We start from the raw sequence: 20,798 nt of genomic DNA on the forward strand, positions 1-20,798 counted from the left end.
TTTTGATTATTTGATTTTATATCATTATTCGCCCGTGAATATTCTCAATTTTCATCCTATTCGCGCACTGTTTATAACAGAGATTTTTCTTCCTCGAATATTTACCCTCTGCAATTCTGAAATCATAATATACGAATAATAAGAATATATTAAATTTTTTTCACCGTTTTTCTTCAAACAATTTTTCAATATTTCGAAAAATCATCGGTTATCAATAAACGCCCGGAATTCATTTGTCACTAATCAAATTTATATCAAACATTACATTATCCAAAATTTGACTCTCTTATCATGTTTTCCTCATTTTTATCCTTATCTTTAACGTTGGAAAAATAAATATAAAAACGAAGAAACAACAACTTCCTCATATATATGCGCTGTACATATAATATCTATTGCGTGCGAAGAAACAAGCTGTTGCAACATTTTCTCACGAGGATAGTAAACAGCTCGTTGCAAATACCTTTTTTACTTTAATAAACTGCAACAACAGAGAGAGAGAGAGAGAGTGAGACAGAGACAAAAAAGACAAGGAAAAATGAGAGAGAAAGAGACTTGATTTTCATTACACTCTTTCATTTGATTGTTGTTGTTGTTGTTGTTGTTGTTATACCTTAATTTTTTTTTATCCATTTCCAGATATTATTCTGCACGGACTTGGCGTAGAAATTTCATTAAAAATTTAATTTGCTGCAGATATGCTAAATTTTAATTTCTGCTTCTGCCGAAATTCTCGATCTTATTGAATCAGCCGTTTTTACGTTAAAATTCTCCGAAAATTATCACGAGCAGAGAATTGAAGTTGAATTGAAAAAAAAAACTTTCCTAATTGCAAAGTAAAATTCGGTCTTGAAATTTACCGAATTTCAATCAAATTGTACACAGATTTCATTACTTGATTGTTATGTACACGGTGCAAGATTATCATGGATCGTAATTTATAAGCTCAAATGATTTATCTCAATTAAAAAAATAGAAGAAAATAATAACATATTAATGCTAATAAAAATTCATTCGAATTGATTTGTAGAGAATGGCTATCGACGAATAAAACAACTTAGATAAACTCTGATCCGTCAATAATCAATTTTAAAAATGACGAAAAAAAATTTGAAATTTGAAAAATTCAATACTATATACTATAAACCCGTTTTTTCTTAAGTATTTCATTCCCAACTTGACCGTATTGCTTTTACGGTTCAACTTTGAGCGGTTTTTCAATTTTTTATTCCCGTTTTAATAATAATTAACGATTCTAATCTTCTTTGAAAAGAAAACTGCTCAGTATGGTATTTTTTCACTATTGCTATTATCCTGCCATTGCAGGATTTTATCAGTGTAATAAAACGAACACAAAAAATTTATTCAGTTCAATAGTTTATCTATACATTTTATAAAACAAAGTCGGGTTAGTTACTTACAAAAATCGTTTCAGCCGTTTTTAAGTTCTAACTATCGAAAATACTTGATAATACTTCTTTCGATAGCATTAAATTTTCTAAAAAATAGTTAGAGGATAGTTTTTTTTTATGATTTTAAAAGTCTTAAAACTTTCCAAGCTTTGGAGCACGTGTTAATCTAGCAATTGAAAGGTCAAAGTTTGCAGAAATTTTTTCCCTTATATATTTTTAAAATTATCTATTTAAGAAAATTAGTGAAATAAGAACCACTCTAAATTGTTTACAATATAATCTGCTAGAGTAAACAATTATCTCTCTTCTCTTGACGCTGATACGCCAAGGCTAATTCCGCGTCGCGACGCACCTTCAGCACTCTGCACAGCTTGACATTAAACCCTGTTAGACTGCAAGATTGAATTTACAGCATCCATACCGTTAGACCCGCACCTCTTAGGCCGAACTGACGATCTACATATGATAATCTAGAAACGGTGCAGTGCATCGCGTCCTCGATATTCGATCCGCTTGTCGATGTCTACCCTGATAAAGGTTTTATACACCATAACAGGTTTTATCTCCCTCCGATATTTTACATACGGAAATTCGTTGTGTCTAACGACAAGCGACAAGATCGGAAATTTCTATGCTTACTCGAAATTCGCGTATTCTGATACTGAGGAAAATTTCATTTTTTTTTATCATTGCCTGAGAAATTTTACTTAAATTTTCGAAATATAGCCTCGTTATAATATATCGTGATAATTTTTTTTTTTTTTTTTTTTTCTGCATATTTGGATTTCCAAAATGTCCAAATGTTAATGTTTTAAGAAATTTGAAAAGTGGAACTTGGTAATATCGGGTTTTTGGGGTCGCTGAAAACGAATCCGACGTCAGAATTTCAAAATTCAAGATGGTGGATTTAATATATGCGAATAGGATGAATTTTTATATTTTCAGTCCGCAATATTCGATCCGTCATCTTGAATTTTGAAATGCTGACGTCAGATTTATTTTCAGCGACGTCAGCAAAAATCTATGCTTCAAATGGTTAACAATACTGTTGATAGTGTTCAATGTTATCCAAGAAAATATGGTACAAGTTACTGTTCGAAGTGATTATGGCTGTCGCTATACTACGCTTTTCTACTTCTTTGCCGTGCCGATGCGTCGAATTGATACAACAGTTCCAAAAAAATATTAAACGAGTTTTTATACAGCCAAAAAGAATGTATAATTAGGCAAAAAAGTTATTTTCATTTGTCCCTTGTGGCAGAGAAATTAATATCGTCGAGTATAACCGTAATTAGAAATTTTCCCGGTGTATCATAATAATGTTATAAGGCGTTTATTATTTTATTTCACGTTCATTTTAGAATGCATTATTCGTATTTTAACAAGCAATCTTTGTACCATAATGTCAGAATATTGAAATACAGTTAGGATCGATTTTGTGTAGTTTTCTATTCATGGTTTTTTGCCTTTGAAATTTTCTCGAACTTGGAAAACTTTGGAAAATTGAACGTGCAAAAAGTCGTTGTTGAGATATTCATAGGTTGATTGGTGAAAAATGACGTGTCGATAGACGGGAGAACGGAAATCATACAACGAGAGAAATTTTACAAAGCTGTTGAACCGTAGTAACTCAAGTTGAATTTTTGATGTGACTTAATTAAGAATACACGTAAGTGAAGCTCTAAACTTTTTTGATTTGCTTGAAACTTGAACTCATAATAAAGCTCCATTAAACAAGTGCTTTTTACTCGTTTCAAATCAGTTACGATCCACATATGTGTCTAGTTATTATTTAAAACAACGTGAAAAAGTGATGTTTTTCGAAAAGTTACTTGCGTCACAATTCTCATCGTAAAAATTCGAAAAAATTCCACAGCCATTAGAACAACGCTGAAAACAAATGTTACCATCGAAATTGCAATCCGACAAGTTACCACCTAATTGTCCTAATAATTGGTATTTGACAATATTTATAAATTAAATATTTGTGAAAATTATCGACTACAATTTTTAAAGCAAATTGAAGAAGTGTAGAATTTCACTGACGTGTCTCCTTAAACGACGTGTACTTATAGAAAAACTTGTATAATCCACGAATTAGTTCGTAATAAAAAGGAGGGAAATACAAGGGAATGAAAAAAGAAAAACGGATGCTGTAGGCGATCGGGTAGGTATAATGCCGCGACGAAATCACCGTACGTATCTCTGTATACCTACCTATAATAATGTACGTGCTGCAATCGATGCGGGAGCAACTTCACGCATGCATGGATCCTCAAACCGTTATCTATTATTACGTTTACCAACCTCCACTGATATATAACAGAATACACACGGGGAGGAAAAAAGTTGACGGTTAGTATCGCATGAAATATTTCATGTATTTAATATATATATTTAAAAAAAAAAATAAAAAAAAAAGGAATCGGTAAAATACAAGCATTGAAAGTCTATCAACGTCACTACTCTCCAGTTTTTGTCGCCAAATATTAAACCTAGAAAAACCAACCGCCTGAGTAAAAACTTTTATATGGCAACTAAAATAAAACTGATTCTTTATTATTATAACAGATTTTCTTAAAATTGCCGAAATTTTTATCATATTTGTCGGAAAATATGATACTTCATATCAGAGTTATTAGATTTCGATGATATTGTCAGTTTTTTTTTTTTGTTTTTTTTCTTCCTTCCTTCCTTCCTCTTTGGTATTAAAATTGTCGTTAAAATAAACAGTTATTTAATATAAAAAATTGAAAATTCAATATTTTGCATCGACGTTAATTCTTATAAAAATCAAATTTCTTAAATTAAAAAGAAAAAAAAATTCGTCATCCACTTCATAGGTGAGAGAAACATTAAATATTTCATTATTTTAGTTTTCTTTTTGATAAGTAATTTTTCTTAAGTACAATTTTTTTTTTTTTTTTTTGTCAGATAATGAATTGCTACAAACAAAACTTTACTGCAGAAGTTAATTATTACCTTTTATTATTCATTTTCGGATTTTACGTCGTTTGATATGCCAAATTATTGAATTGATTATCTGTTGTATAAATTAACCTCGTTTCACGTATAAGTAGTGATTATGAATTAGGTATAGATAAACGATTGACCGTGCCTGCAGAGATTATATTCAGATTTTCAGAAAACAGTAAACCGCCAACACTTCTATCCACAGTTGCAGAGAATCGGCGGAACGGCATCGATGCCCGTAAAATGAACGGAAAACTTACGTCTACCGTGTGTGTTTTCTATTTTTGAATTTTTATATGCTTCTTTTTTCACATCCCAATTTATTTATTATGATCACGTCAAGATCGACGTTTCGTTGAATTTTTACGGATAAAATTATCGAGTAGAGAATAAGTCGAAGAATTATTGAATATGGAGGAACGTGAAATACTTGAGAATATAATGCGAGCTTGAAAAGAAAAAACAAAAAAAAAATAGTACTAATTTGCAATATAAAATATATTATATATATATATAATAGATTTGTAAGGGAATTTTAAGAGACGAAATTCAATTTTTTTTTAACGCAAACACTCCGTATTCTTATCAACAAGAAACTACAAACTATGTCAAAATTGAAGTCTAATTGCATAGTATAAAGTTCGATTTTATTTTTTCAATTGACGAAATATATCATCAAAAAATATTATCGAAATAAAAATAAAAATTATTTTATCCAGCGTTTGATATATTAAATTTAATCTATTTGCTACTATTTGATACGCTGTTATTACCACGTGATATGCAAATTTGTAGAACATCAAGAGCATTGAAGGATTGAACTTTTACTTGAAATGGCAAAGAAGTAAATAAGCGCGAATCGAGTTAATTGCAAAAAAAAAAAAAAAAATCAAAAGTAAAAACAAAAAAAAAAAAAAAAAATGCGGTATTGGTATCGACTTCATATCTGGGTGAAATGAGCTTTTCACTTCAAAGGTTAGTGGGAGAAAAACGAGCTGTAGGAAAACGTAATCTAACTGAAATTGTCAATCAAACTGCTGGTTATCAGTTTCTCGTTTTCGTTTCTCCCTTTTCTCTCTCTCTCTCTCTCTCTCTCTCTCTCCGCGTCTCTTTTTGATATCCTATTCGCGATATTCTATAATAACAAAATAGATTCATACGAATAATATTGACGAATGAAATTTTAAAGATAAAGATTTTTATCGCAAGTGATTAATGTTAATAACAATAGTAATACGATGCAACACCAAAAAAAAAATCAATTCCTTGTTAAATACCGTTGCTGATTTTTTTTTACTTATTTTTTTTTTTTTGATTTTACGGTTATCTAAAATATAAAAAGCTCACCTGTATTACGTCAATTAGCTGTAAAAAAAAACTGCGAGTAAATTCTACGCTGATCCAACACCTCACACTGTGCGTAATAAATTATTTTATTTATCTAGTTTTACTGTGTTTTTATTTTTCGCTTTTTACTTTTCGAATTCTCGGTTTTTTAAATCGTATATCCGCGATCAATGATCTCGCTTTGCAAATAAATCGACGCGATATAATCGAGGGTCAGTTATTATTAACATGGACGATCGGCGCCGGACGATTTATCGATTTTCATGTAAATATCATTCGTGTCATGTAACGATGATCGTGAGAAATTTATACTCGATATGAACGAACGAGATGACGGCTCCGGGTTTTCGACTCCGACTGCGGCCTCTCGTAGGACGGACCCTGCCTATGAGTCCCCGCTGGGCCCACTTACCAACCAACCAGAAACCGAGGATCCCGCTCACGTTGACCACCTAGCAGCTCTGCTCCTCCCGGCTTTGCATCCTAGACCTAGAATCCATGCAATTCTACATAGGCAAAGCTGGAAATCATCCGGCTGCATTGAATACTACTATGCAATATATAATGCATTCCGATCGATATTCTGCACGGAAGGTTAGAAAGAAAAAACAAAAAAAAAAAAAAAATTCAAATTTTTTCTGGCAATTTTTTTAATTTACTAACAACAAATTAAAGGTTCAGTCCCTCCAAAAAATCTGGACCTTTTGCATCATTTCAATGCACATTTTTTTTTACATTATCTTAGAGGATATTGTTGTAAAGGAAAATAAATGTATTAGACGTTTTTTTTTTTAAATATTCATTTATTAACGGAAAAAAACGATCGCTGCGCTGAAAAAATTATACATACGTAAATTATTATGATCTTTATAATCTTGTCTTTCTCAGCTCAATCAGAGTAGCCACACGCCTGGAAAATTTGAAAAATCTGGAAATGTCAGGGGATTTTTAATTTGGTTGTGGAAAAGATTGAAAATTATCACTTTTTTATCATGCGAATTAGAAATCATTTTTTGAGGTAACACGTTTACTTCTTTTCATCGATAAAACAAATTGGCTTGAACTGACTTTTTTTTTTTTTTACGTTATATTTTTCCTCAATTCGAACTGAATTTTAACCGACTATAGAGTTAGTAACCTGAACGATTTAGCTTTACAATAACTTACTAGAACTTGGAAAATTTCAGGAAAAACTAAGTTTTAGATCCTGGGAATACCTTGAAATCCAATCGACAAAAAGTCAACACACATATTTGTTGTTTCCAAATTTATTTATATACGCTAAGAGAATGTTATTTAAATCGATCTAATTCAATCACAGTTTGTTGTTGTTTTTCTTTTGTACATTTTTTTCGACACGGTTTTCATTCAGAATATAAATATATACAATATATATACATAAACGTTCAACTATTCACGTACCTAAGTAAAGTTTTTTTTTTTTTTGAATATGCTAAAATATTTTCTACCGTTCAAATAGGTGAGAAAATTATTTTGCTTTTCGGTTTATTTTAAAGGTAAATCTGCGAGACAATTATGTACAGAGAGATAAAGAGAAAGAGAGCGGAATAGCTATAATATACTGTAACACCTATGACGAATTCATTCCTTCGGTCATGATGATCGTCGTCGCGATTTTGTCAGGTTGTTTAAACCGTGACACCTATCTTCTTGTACCGTTTCTCACAGTGGCAACGGCGATGTTGGTTGGTACAGTTTACTTCGTACGTTTACAGTAGCGTTTCGTTGTTTGGCAGGTACTTTGAGAATTTTTCTCACTGGTTCGTTGGCTACGAACGACCGCTGGACTTGATCGCGTTTCGCTCTTTATTACTACTTACCGTTCAGATTTTTATTTAATCTACAACGTTCACCTTATACCTTTTAACCGATTATAAACCAGCCTTGATGACGGAAATTTGCCAATATGAAAATCATGAGAAACAAATGACCTGATTCAGGGTTTACTTTAAGAATGAGAAAAGAACTTGCGAAAGATAATCGATGCAAAATAAAGAAATGACCGATTCAATTTACAGTAACATTTCCTAATTGGAATAGATAAATCGTGACGATTTTTTTCAGGCAGAATATCGTCATTGTCGCCGAATTTTTAATCGGTTTACGGAATTTTCGTCTTTTTTTTATTTTTTACTCTTCTGTTGCTTTTTTTTCCCCCCTTTTTTTTTTTGTCAATTCCTTCTTTCTTACGCAACTTTCATTCAATATGTTCTGATCTTTGTGTAACAGAAAAAAATTCATATTATTTATATCACCGATAAAATCGTAAGAAAATTACGTAAGTTTCGTCTTTGTTATTTTTTTCTCTTCTGTTGCTTTTTTTCCCCCTTTTTTCAATTGCTTCTTTCTTACGCAACTTTCATTCAATATGTTCTGATCTTTGTGTAACAGAAAAAAATTCTTATTGTTTATATCACCGATAAAATCGTAAGATAATTGGACTAGTTTATTTTATTTTTTTTCTGTTCATTGGTAAACTGAAGTATATTTCTTGTTGTTGATACTGAAAACACATTTAAATCTGATTTTTTTTGTTTTTTCGGGGAAAGTCCAATTTGTTTATATTGCAGTAGCACTAATGTCCATTAAAACATCGCAGTTACAGATTTTTTAAAACATTATTGTTTTTACAATAAAATATATGGTGAGGCAAATAGTTTCTCCCATTCCAATTTTCAGAAAATTTCACTTTTCCTATTTGTAGGTGAAAATGAAAGACAAACCAGAAGTAAGTCATTAAAGCTACTGCGTTCAGTTGAAAAAATTTAATGAGTCGTGTTACCGGCTTTTGCCTCGCTGGCTTCTGGATCAAATCGTGATTAATTTTTTTTTTTTTCTCTGATAATATCAAGTTCGAGGAATCGATCTAAGCAGCGACAGTTTCTCCTCGGTATTTTCGCATAACGTTAAATCACAAAGAGAATTATAATCAGTCTGCTCACTCGAGCAGGATTTGAAATGTATTAAGCATGAAAATTGCCCCAGTTCCCAAACACCCGAATTACTCGCTCTTTTTGTGAAGATCTATGTGTTTATTCTATATATATATATGCATATAGTCGAGGTTTAATCTCAATTATCTCTGTTTCTCCAGTCTCTATTTTCAAACTGGGTCGAATCTTCTTCCAGTGTCTTTGATCCAAGTTCTCTACTGTGACCGCAGACCAAATGATAAAACAGTCTTTTGTTTTTTGGCTATGGAAAAGTCAGGCGTTTTTTCCCTTTCGATGAAAGAAACTTTCATCTATTGAATAGGTGACGCGTTGTGATAACATTTTTTTGCTTTTCATTTAATATTTTTTTTTTTTTTTTTTTTTCTTTCAAGTCATTATTTTGAAAATTGTTTATTTATGCCGATGATATATTTTTTCGATTAATCCGATTGCACTGTCGTTATTTTTTATTCAATCAAAACAACGATCAGTAGACAATTCTATACATAAAGTTTCAATGTTCAGTAGCTCAATTGTAATAGAAAAAAAAAAGAAGGAAAGAAATTCTGCCATTCATGAAGAAGATTTTCGAAAATTTTGATAAATAAATTGAAATTTTTTTTGCATCAATGCACAACTTTGGGTGACAAATTTATCTATACTCCTATTAGTTTTCGTGAAAATATCGAGGGTTGGTAAATGTCAAAAAATGATTCAACTAATTTTTCATCCGACGATGTGTGAATGTGAATAATTGAAAAAAAAAAAAAAACATTTTATACTGAGATGCAACGTTATATGAATTGAAAATATCGTCAATTCGCAAAATTCTCATTCTAATTTTTCAATCAGAAATTGAAATAAACAAAAAATATTATTATTAATAGCTGCAAAATAATCAAACATGTCGGTTTTACTTATTTATTTATTTATCTATTTTGTATCATTATCAGTTCTGTTTTCTAAAACGTTGATTCGCAAAATTATCAATGAAATATTGACGAAAACTTGACTCTTCTGTACGAATCTAGGGAAGTAGAAAATAGCCCTTAATAAGGAAAAAAGAAAAGAAAGAAATCGAGGTAAAACAATGTTTATCAGGCGAGTGAATTTTCCAACTCCAAAGTACAATATTATCATGCGGATGTTTCATGAATAAAGACAAGGAATTAATTAACGTGCCTTATAACTATGAAAATCGTGAAGCTAATTTTCTCCTACACTCTAGTGCCTTTAGTGCCCTTCATTTTGCGAGTCTTGCCGAGAGCCTCGTTATTATCTTTCGATTTATCTTATAATTGGTATACGAGATACATAATTTTACCACTTATAATATTCTGCAATGCTCGTATTTTACACGAATCAGCTGCAATTTGTTCGTTCGAATTTCACTTAGAAGAATTTAATCAAGATAGATACACTTTTTTCGAGCCAGCAAACGTATAATAAACATGTAAGACATCAGCTATTTTCCGAAATATTTTTATTCCTTGATATTACTATTATTACTATAATTATAATACTTTTTATTATTCCTGCTGATATAGGTAAGACCGTGAAATAAATGTAGCACGATATTAACTGACGTTGAAAATGTCGGATACTTTTGAATTTTATGAACGAAACTTTGGGACTATTTTTGCAATTAAGCATTTTTGGCTATTATAATGAACCTTGAGACGCGATGGCACAAAATTGCTGCACAAAAATATCGTGGCATAAAGCGTGATTTTTTTTTATACGTTCTACGGGATACTATTAGAAATCTCATAATCCATTGCCAGACACTTTGTATGGTGGAAACCTCCCATCGGACACCTTTAAACTTTAATAAATTATAATAGTACTTATGTTACAGTATAAAATATGAATTTTGTACATGTTACTTAGGCAAGTATTTAAAGATGTTTTCTAAGCATCCGGTCAGTTTCGAAGGGGATGTATGTCGCGAACTTCTGGTTTCAAGTTGTTTTTTAAACGATATATACATACGTGATACGTCGCCCTCCACATCACTTTACCCCCATTAAATTCCTACTTTCTAAACAAACGGAATTCTCTCTAGCAAAGTCATTGGGACAGTAAAGAAATAAGAGAAGGAAAAAGATCCGAATACGAAAAAAATCATCGGGTGAAATTGCAGCTGTTTGTGAAACTCGCGCAGTGCTCGTTATACTCAGGGAATATTAAATATGTCGGCCGAATATCAATAGGACATACTGCGTCGCGTGTGATGAGGATGTCTGAACATGACTCCTCGTCGATATTATACACACACTGATTGCGAAAATCTAGGAAGCTAGTTCAATTTCGTGTTCATATATCTGAACTGAGTTATGACGCGATCGGTAAATGAACAGCAAAAACCGTTTGCGATTCGACGTTCCGGTGAAACTCGATTGCAGTTTACGATACGTTGTGCACTTCTTTGGACAGCTCGTGGTTCTTCACCTTTCATACATCTGCTGTGGCACAGATTTCATACCGATATTATCATATCCCTCCTCGACGTTCTCTACGGTTGACGTGGGCGTCATGCACTTGACTACACACCTTGCTATGAGAGGAATTATGCGTCAGCTGACCGTTCCAAGCATCCTCGAGTCATCTCACTCTTCGAAAAAATAAAAACTCCGTTGCCCAGCATCGGTGCACACAACTTGACATTATATGCTCGGTTGATTTCCCTCGAGATCGTACGATACCCATGGAAACTAAATGGAAATAGGCGGGCTGCCCGGCATCAATTACCCCCATTTGATATGCACCGTCAAATCCTATCATTTCCCGTATTGACCTTGTACGCATGTTTCTTCCTTTCCGTAGTCCTTCATTCCCGCAGAGTATTGTTTGCACTTGTTCTTTTAACGCGACTGGTTTTTATTCAAAAGTTCAGTATAGCGTTTGGAGAGAAAAGATTGATCTGTATCATTTGAGACAGTGCTTAATTTGAACTATAGAAGTAGTTTTACCTCAGCTTTGGACGGAATATTGATTCACAGAATTTTACTCCTGTGGGTCAGGAATTCAATGCGTAGTCCTGATATCGAATTCTAGAGACTATTCACTTACAGATCAAGTGAAAAACTATTACGAACGGCTTCACACTGATTTGTAGCGGTTTAAAAATGATTACGAACCGTTTCGAAGCAATTTGAAAGTGATTCAAACGATTTTAAAGTAGTCTAAATTAATTTCAAGCGGTTTTAAAATGTTGACAAATGGTTTAGAACCAATTTCAACGAGTTTTAAAACATTTCATTGTGGTTTAAAGTAATATTAGGCAGTTTTTAAATCATCACAAACGATTTCAAAGTGGTTCTAAATGATTTCAAACCGATTCAAGCTAATTTCAACATGTTTCTAACGATTTAAAAGTGTTTTAAGCGGTTTTAAAGCCATAAGAAACGGTTTTAAACTAATTTCAAACAGTTTCGAAAGATTTTTAAAATATTTTAAACAGTCCCAGGGGGTTCTAAATTGATTTTAAGCAACTTCTGGATGATTTCAAAGAAATTCAAACGCATTTATGCAATTTCAGAATGAGTTTGAATAAAAATGACTTGCAATTTTAACGAATAAATAACCTCTCAATAATCTCTACCCAATCTACTACAGAGTCTATCAATAAACTTGCTTTTCTCCAACCTTAAGACCTTCCATCTTTGGCTCAAATGTCGTCCGAAAGACCCCGCTGTTATCTATAATACTTCACTGATTCTACAACAGCTGCTTTTAGCCCAATGGTGCGCATCTCTTCGTATCTTCCTTGGTCGTTCATCCTTCGGCTATTACTGTTCCCCTTTTACCTTTTTTTTTCCTTTATCTTCTATACACTCCGAGTACTCGCGAAGTCCGTCTTGTTTGCCTCGGAGGAGAGTGAAGTCGATGTAACGCAGATGGTGACGACGCGTGATCGGAGAAGGTGACTGACGGTGTGGTTGTTCCCTGTGGGAACGCGAATGATCGGGGACAGTCAACTGTATGTCTTCTTCAGTTTCAAACCGGCTATCCATCACTCACACCGCATTTTCTACTCAACGTAACTCAGCTATTTTGCAGCGTTCTGTTACCGAGGAATTTCATCCAAACTTTAGTTATTATAAATTCCTGATACATGCATTATCGAGTAGGAAGTTCGAGTGCACGTTGCGTCAATTCACCTTGAATTTACTTATTCAATGTTCAGGAAGAGACACGTAAAAGTTTCAATTTTCTTCTTCGGTTGTATTTCGTTATTTATTGTTTCCCAATACAGTTCTCGGCTACGTATGAAAAGTATACTAAAACCCATTGAACCCTCTTTTATACTTCGACACTTTTCTCCAATCTCAAAAAACGCTTTCTGGACGGTTTCCCGCACTCCAAATTCGGAATTCATGTGTTTTCAATTATTGCTGTTCACACGAGTAGAGAATTAAATTTGATTTGATCGGCACAGCAGCTACAGATTCTACAAATATCAAGACCCATGAAAAAATACCTCGAAAATGCAACCGACCCATGAGGGTGCCTAATTATAGGCAATACAAGGTGCACGTCCACTCTGAGCAGCGTTTCGAGTTTCGTCCGGGTGACGTCACCCGCGCGCTAGCCTATGGCGTTACCGGCTTTTAGCCAAGCGGTTCAAACATATGAAAGTCGGAGCTCTGCTCCGAGTGTATGTGTACCCTGAATTGCCTATAATTAGGCAGTCCTATAGGGCACATCGAAGACATAACCCGGTATATCACTACTTGTCCTAACTTCAATAATAGAAAGAAATCATCAATGATTTCGAATTTCAATTGAAATTATAATTGACCATAATACTGACAGGTTTTCGACCTAGAACTACTTATCAAATACTGAGAAGTCTGAATACATATCTGATTATACGGATTAGGGATTATATCCTTGCCAGCTTGAGTAGATCAAACAGATTTGCAAAACCGTACTTTTTAATAATTTTGTAACTCAACCTGAAACGGTGACATAAAATCGAGGCGAACCTGATTTTCAACCATGAATAAATCTCTATAGAATGCTGTTTTTTTTCTTACCTTGTTTGTCCACCCTTCGTCTCACAAAATTTTCAATCCGCCTTTATGACCGTTGTATCGATCGCTTTCAATTGTTCCCATTTGAGTGTCGTTCGAAGTCGACAAAACAGGTGCGAGTATATATATGAGGCATTCCACCCCAAACCAACCTCCATTTGACCCTCACCATCGGTGAGTTTACTGTGTACAAAAAAACATCATTCTTTGAGTTTTTAATTTTTTGTCCCACGGGTTGGATTTTTGCTACTCCCAAAAATACTAAAACCCAATCTTCGAACATACAGCTTCACATTTTTTTCTGAATTCTTTGTTAAAAAACGAAAATTTTGAGACCAAGATGAAAGTGGGCAAGCTTTTCGTTTAGAAACTAAAAAAAAAAACAACAACTAATTAAAAGGTGAAAAAAATCAGATTATATATAAATTTGGTAAATACAAATTTACATTTTATTCGTTTTTTTCTCAACTATTTTTTTTTGCCTGTAGCTTCTGAGTAAGCTTGGAGAATTGACGAATTAGAAAATTGACGGTCAGAAAATAGACGTCCTCAGTGTACAACTTTGTAGGTTTCTATTTATCTGTGCGTTTGTTGTAAAAAAATCAATCACAAGGAATTAGATTTTTTTGGAATTGTGGCTAAGAAGCGTATCTCTCTACTTTGATAGGTCGATGTCCTAGTAACCACCTTCACGTGCTATAATTCTTTTCTACAAATCGGTCTCCTCACTAATTGAAGGTCCCTTGATCAGCTCTCATCACATTCATTCATTTTTCAATATGAAACAGAGAAGAACTTTACGCCAAATATATATTGTACTGCTAAAAATACTTGCTCAGGCGAAACCTTGAGCAAAACATTAGGTAACAACGCCGTAAGGCTGGATGGAAGCGAGCATCTGCCGCTTCTGCAAGCAGAGCTTTTGCCCGAAGTCTAGCCCCTTAGGTGAACAGGGAAATCTACAACCGCCTGTCTCTCTGGAATGGAAAACTCTTCACTCGATTCCACATGTATATGAACATTCTTGGATGACTGTGAACGTTTTTGCTCGTCAGTCTCATCTTCAACCTGTCGACGTTTATCATTCTGCCTAGACTTTCCTCGCAGCTTCGCTTTTGCTAGTGCAAGCTCACGCCTCGTTCTTCTAACTTTCTAACAAGTCCCTTCTTGAGTCGTTAAGCATTAACAGAACTCACAGTGCGAATAAAAATTTCGGAAAAGAAAAAAAATTTCGAAAGAATCTTGCGTAATTTTAATGTCACAAGCTAAGATATAAACAATTTGAAATAAAGTTTTGTAATTGAAACTTTCGAAATGACATCAAGCTATAGTGTTTTTCGTACGATTCCCAAGTTTTTTGGCTTACTGTACTCTGTGACCATAGACCGGATTCCGAAAAATTGTTTTTTATAAACATTCGATACATTTTATGTCACGAATTTCTATCGTAAATCTTAAATTGAGAATTTATCATTTTTGGCCAATAGGACAGTTCGTACCTTTGGCAATCTGTGCGGTTAAAGACGCAGGGCAGTTAGTTAGAATATAGTTTCAGCGCTAAGAACCAGGGGGCGCGCGGGTGCCACTTACCCCCGAGAGCTGCGCGTGCGCAGATTTCGGCAGATAAGTTTCGGCAGTGAGCGAGTGCGGACGAGCGCTTCTTGGCAAGTGTTTCATATCCCGCAGTACACTCGATCAGGTCTCTATATTGTGTCCACTCTCTATTATGGTGTTCCATGTATCAGGGTGCATTAGCACAAGGGGCCCGACTCTTAAAGCTACTAGCCAATTGTTTGTCTAGCTCATCAAGCTAGTCAGAGGGCATCAGGCTTATGTGGGGTGTACTTTCCACAATACTAGGTATATAGATTGATCAAAGTCTCGTTCCTTCCGTTTTGAACTTGATATAAAATTAATTCATAGACCGCTAGTTTTCACCTCAGAATCGTGTTGGGCAGGTCGAAAAGGATGGGCCGCGACTCGAGCACAAGATACTATCTTTTTTATGGGCCTGTGTAATCAATCCATTGAAAGACTTTAATTTTACGACACATGAAATATTTATTTGACAATTGTAATTATGGAAAACGTGTATGAAGCAGTCTTGAATTCGAAAGTCTTCAACATTTTAATGGGGTTGGGTGTTGAATTTTGCGCTCGCATGCTAAACCATATCGATAGTGACACCGAAAATGGGTTGAAAGAAAAAATTTGGCACACAAAAGATTCAGGGTTCACAGAGGTTGAAAAGATGATGTTGCTAATAAAGCATTAACGTTCTTTTTATTGATATAAAAAATATAGGTTTTATTGCGAAAAAAATCTTAATTCGCTCTCAATCGAATCCAATAACGAAAAATATTTATGCATTGAGCATCGAAGACTCCGCATTATGGCACTTTTCAGTATTTTTCAAAATTACCGTTTTATGCAACATAAAAATATAAAAGCGAAGACAGATGAGCGGAATTGAATGCAAAAGTGGCATAAATTAAACTAGCGAAATTTCTATGCACGAACTTTGTTAGGTAAAGTTTTGTGTTTGAGATTAATTAGTCGTTGAAACTTCATAATGACAATAATACTAACAATAACAATAATACTGCTCCGTCATATTTTGTAGATTAGAATTATAGCGTCGAATTTCTGCGAAACAACCTCAGTTGTTTACCAGTTGTTCTGAAAAATGAATATTTCTCAAATAATTCGCCATTCTCTACAAAATTTACTTCCCTCAAACACGTTTCTTTTTCATTCCGAATTGAATATATTTGAATTTCATATAATTTTTTTGAATCTTGGTTTTTTCTTTATAAATACTAACAATTTTGCAAATTTATCAAACGATTAAATTTACCAAATTTCGCCACCGAATGCCTGGCTTCGTACAGCAAACACCAATAATATTTCATTTTCTACATCGTTGGATAATTATGTTAATTAAAATAGCAGTTTAATTAGCTTCAGTCCGTTTCGAACAGAGATAAACTAATTCACCAACAAAATCTCCGTGCGCCTGGCAACCCGGCATATAGATACGCGTTGCCATTTGCCTGATACACCTCTCAACTGTATCGGAGGATTACCGATCGAGTAAACAAGTTGAAATCGTACTTTGCATTTGTAATACCTAAAATCATTTCAAACCTTGTAAAATATGTAGGGCATTCCATGTCAACTTGATACCTTCATATTTTTGGCTTTTGCTAGAAATTTTTCGTGGACGTAGAAGGGCTTTCTGAAAAATTTACGACTAGCAATGACTTTCGAAAATTGTGAAAAATGTCCTGATTGTACAATCTGAAAAAAAAAGAAAAAAAAATATTAAAAATGCCAAATTTTATTCACTTGGAACATTCTTCATTCGACCAAAGTGTCGAAAAACGTTATTGTTTTCTTAATAATTGATATAAAAAAATTATATTTCATTCGGTCGGATAAAGAATTTTGTAGACAACCAGACGGCGATCGTTTATTATGGGTCTTCCACCCAAATAATCGGTATAAAATGCAGTGCTATTGCGTAATTTTTTTCAGAATTTATAATAAGGGCGTTTTCCATTACTTTCGAGAGTCATTGATATTAGGAGATTTTTCAGGAACCACATAAAAATTATATTAAGACTTTTTGAGGTCCTGCTATACCCACAAAAGATTTCGGGAAAAAACAAAAATATGGGTGTCAGAACCTGGTTGAGTTGACACGGATTGCCCCATATATGTTTTTCTTTTCAATCGATTCTTCTCACTCAATCTAAGATTACGGGAGGCTAATCTATTGTAATCGTAAACCTGCTACATCAAAAAATTTCAAAAAGCAGTTTTCTCGCTTAGGTGAAGAAAAAAAGTTTAAAATACAATTTTTCGACACTTGTAATCTTGTACTATCGATCTTTAGATATTTAGAACTAATTGCATTTATTTTGATGCATATCAAAATGGATATGAGAAAAATATGTATCGATGCGCCTATTTCAAATTGAATCCAATGCCGGGCTGAATATATTGAAAACAATTTGTCCAACGAGTTGCAATTTTTCTAGACACATCAAAGATCTGAACAAATAAACACTCTCATTACTCATTATTCGATATTTGGTCCCTAGATAATTATGAAAAAAGAAAAAAAGAAAACAAAAATCGCCTTAAGTTCAGTTTAAGAAACTCGTCGAATTTTTAAGCATAATGTACACGTCAATTTCATACATGCATGCACTATATAACATTCCTATATACATATAGGAAGAAGTATATTACGTGCCAATGAGCAGGATTCAGTTTTTCCGGATTATTTATTCAGATATCGGCAATAAAGATTCCCGATATTATCGATGTTTTCAAAGGATTTCTAATTTCATCTTCTCGCCTATCTTCCTCTCTGTTTCTCCTTCTCCTTCTCCTTTGTATGATGTATACCTTGACAGCTTATTGTACGTACAAGTTCGGCTTAAGCCGCAGGAAGATCCGCGTCCGCCGTGACAATAATACCGCGACTCTAATATCCGTGTAACTTAATAACCGTGAGCTGTAGTGCACGCGTGTGGTTTCATAGATTACACACGCATACTGTACGCCGGTTCTTTCCTCATCCGGTTTTTACCAGAGGAAAGACACGTTATTGTATAAATACAACGTCCTTGACCTCTTGAGACGTCCCTATCATCCATGTCGGACATATAATATATATATATATATATATATGTGTGTGTATCATTTTCAAACATGCAGTTTGAATTAGACTTAAACTGCACATTTTTATACGGGAAATAAACAGATTCCGATTATTCTAATCGCGAAATCATTTTTTGAAGAGAATTTGAAAAATGTGCCCGAAAATAAATTGTTTTCAATTTATATGCATATTATATAGATAAAGGTACAGGTGGAAGGTGTATATATGTATATTTTATTATGTTATATATTATAATAGTGAATCGTGTCGCATAATAATAACAGTAATAATAATAATAATAATAAAATAACTGCAGTGACTACAGTAATAATCATAATCATAGTGATGATAATAATAACTATAACGATACTGATACTGATAATAGCAATGATAATAATAATAATAATAACAACAGTATTATCAATAACAACGGGGATAATTAGGATTGATATTACTTAATAATCTTAATAATAACGATCATCACTATTAACCGTAACAACTACGATTTATATTACATAACATCTAAATCTGGATAGTGATAATGATAATAATGATAGACAGTGTTCTTAATAAATATGCATATAATATCGCAATATAACAATAATAATGATGATGATGATGATGATGATGATAATAATATTATTAATAATAATAATAATATATTACGTAACAATAGATGGTAAAAAGAGAATAATAATTATCGTTATAACACATGATTTTAATGATGCTAATAATAGTTGTTATTATTATACAATAACTGCGCAATATAATATAGATATTTGCAATAATTATTATAAAATAGATGAAAAATAATTAATCGGTTAACGGTCTGTCTATACATTCTATGTACAAGTAACAAGTTTTTTTTTTTTCAATTTTTTCCAATAATTTTTTTTTTTTTTTTTTTTGTTTTGTTTTATTGTATTTTTTGCGTCTTTTCTGTTTTATTTTTCAAACTTTCTTCTCGCGAGTTTCGAAGATAAGAGAGGCGCACTGCAGCTCCAAGTTTTATTATACATTCTATACCTATATAGGTATATTATAGGTATCTGTATATATTATACATGCAATTTATATATTACGTATAATAATAATGCGATTATGTCAAAGCTTTGAATCGGTTCGAACTGTACAGATTGATGACTTATTTTAATGATTTTCTTTTACGTTCGTCTTTGATTTCTCTGATTCGACGATTTTAAAACCCATACTTCATCCCCGATACATATTGTCGGTTATATATTCCTGATATATACAGTACATCTACATACTAAGGGGGAGAAAAATCGAATGAAGAATTAAAAAAAAAAAAAAAAAAACAACAACAACAACAAATTAAATAACACTGAAACGATATTTTTTTGAGACGAAAAAATCGTCTGCACCTCGTTTGATGAAATGCGCACTTCAATAAAATGTGCCTTTCCCGCGTGTGTGTGTGTATATACATTAGACTGTATCAAAAAAATTTACTATTTTTTTTTTTTTTTTTGAAAAATATACTGAAAATATTGTTTAGGATACCGAAAAAAGGCGCCTGTTAGAATGGGAGCTCTTAATTTTAATACTAAGAAGTGCCTCATCGCGATTTTCTACTTTCCATAAGAATAACGTGGCAAAAATGGTTCTGGCTCCTTGCGATTTTTATAACTAGATAACGACGCGTCGTACAGAAAATTCATAAACATGTTTTTGTAGGAAATTGAACGTTCTACAAAAAAGGTCTCTGGTCATTTTACGATAAGTCTACTCCTTCAAAAGTTATTTGAGGTCCTTTGCTGATGTTTGACCTCAAATAACTTTTGAAGGAGTAGACTTATCGTAAAATGACCAAAGACCTTTTTTGTAGAACGTTCAATTTCCTACAAAAACATGTTTATGAATTTTCTGTACGACGCGTTGTTATCTAGTTATAAAAATCGCAAGGAGCCAGAACCATTTTTGCCACGTTATTCTTATGGAAAGTAGAAAATCGCGATGAGGCACTTCTTAGTATTAAAATTAAGAGCTCCCATTCTAACAGGCGCCTTTTTTCAGTATCCTAAACAATATTTTCAGTATATTTTTCAAAATAAAAAAATTAATAAATTTTTTTGATAGAGTCTAATATATATATATATATATATATATATAATATTATATACATATATTATATTATATGATATTTTGTTTCTCCGTTTCTCTCCCTCTCTGTTTCTCTTTACCTTATTATTTATACATTATGTGTCGTTATTTTATCCCAACCTTTACAAGGCTCTGTTACACATTTTATATTATACCTATATATACAGGGTGACCCAGTACTACTATTACCCCATTGGCTATACCAATGTGTGCCTTGTAAAAATCTGCAACTGTAACCAAACGCCTTTGATTTTTCAATAGAAAATTTATCGTTTGA

General features: G+C 32.9%; 1 protein-coding gene across 1 annotated transcript in view; it reads left to right on the forward strand.

Annotated features, from left to right (window-relative positions):
• LOC124410093 (elongation factor-like GTPase 1) overlaps positions 1-20,798 on the forward strand; it is an 87,872-nt gene that overhangs the window by 35,189 nt on the left and 31,885 nt on the right. The window lies entirely within an intron of this gene.

Source organism: Diprion similis, chromosome 8 (assembly GCF_021155765.1).
Source record: "Diprion similis isolate iyDipSimi1 chromosome 8, iyDipSimi1.1, whole genome shotgun sequence".
Lineage (NCBI taxonomy): Eukaryota > Metazoa > Arthropoda > Insecta > Hymenoptera > Diprionidae > Diprion > Diprion similis.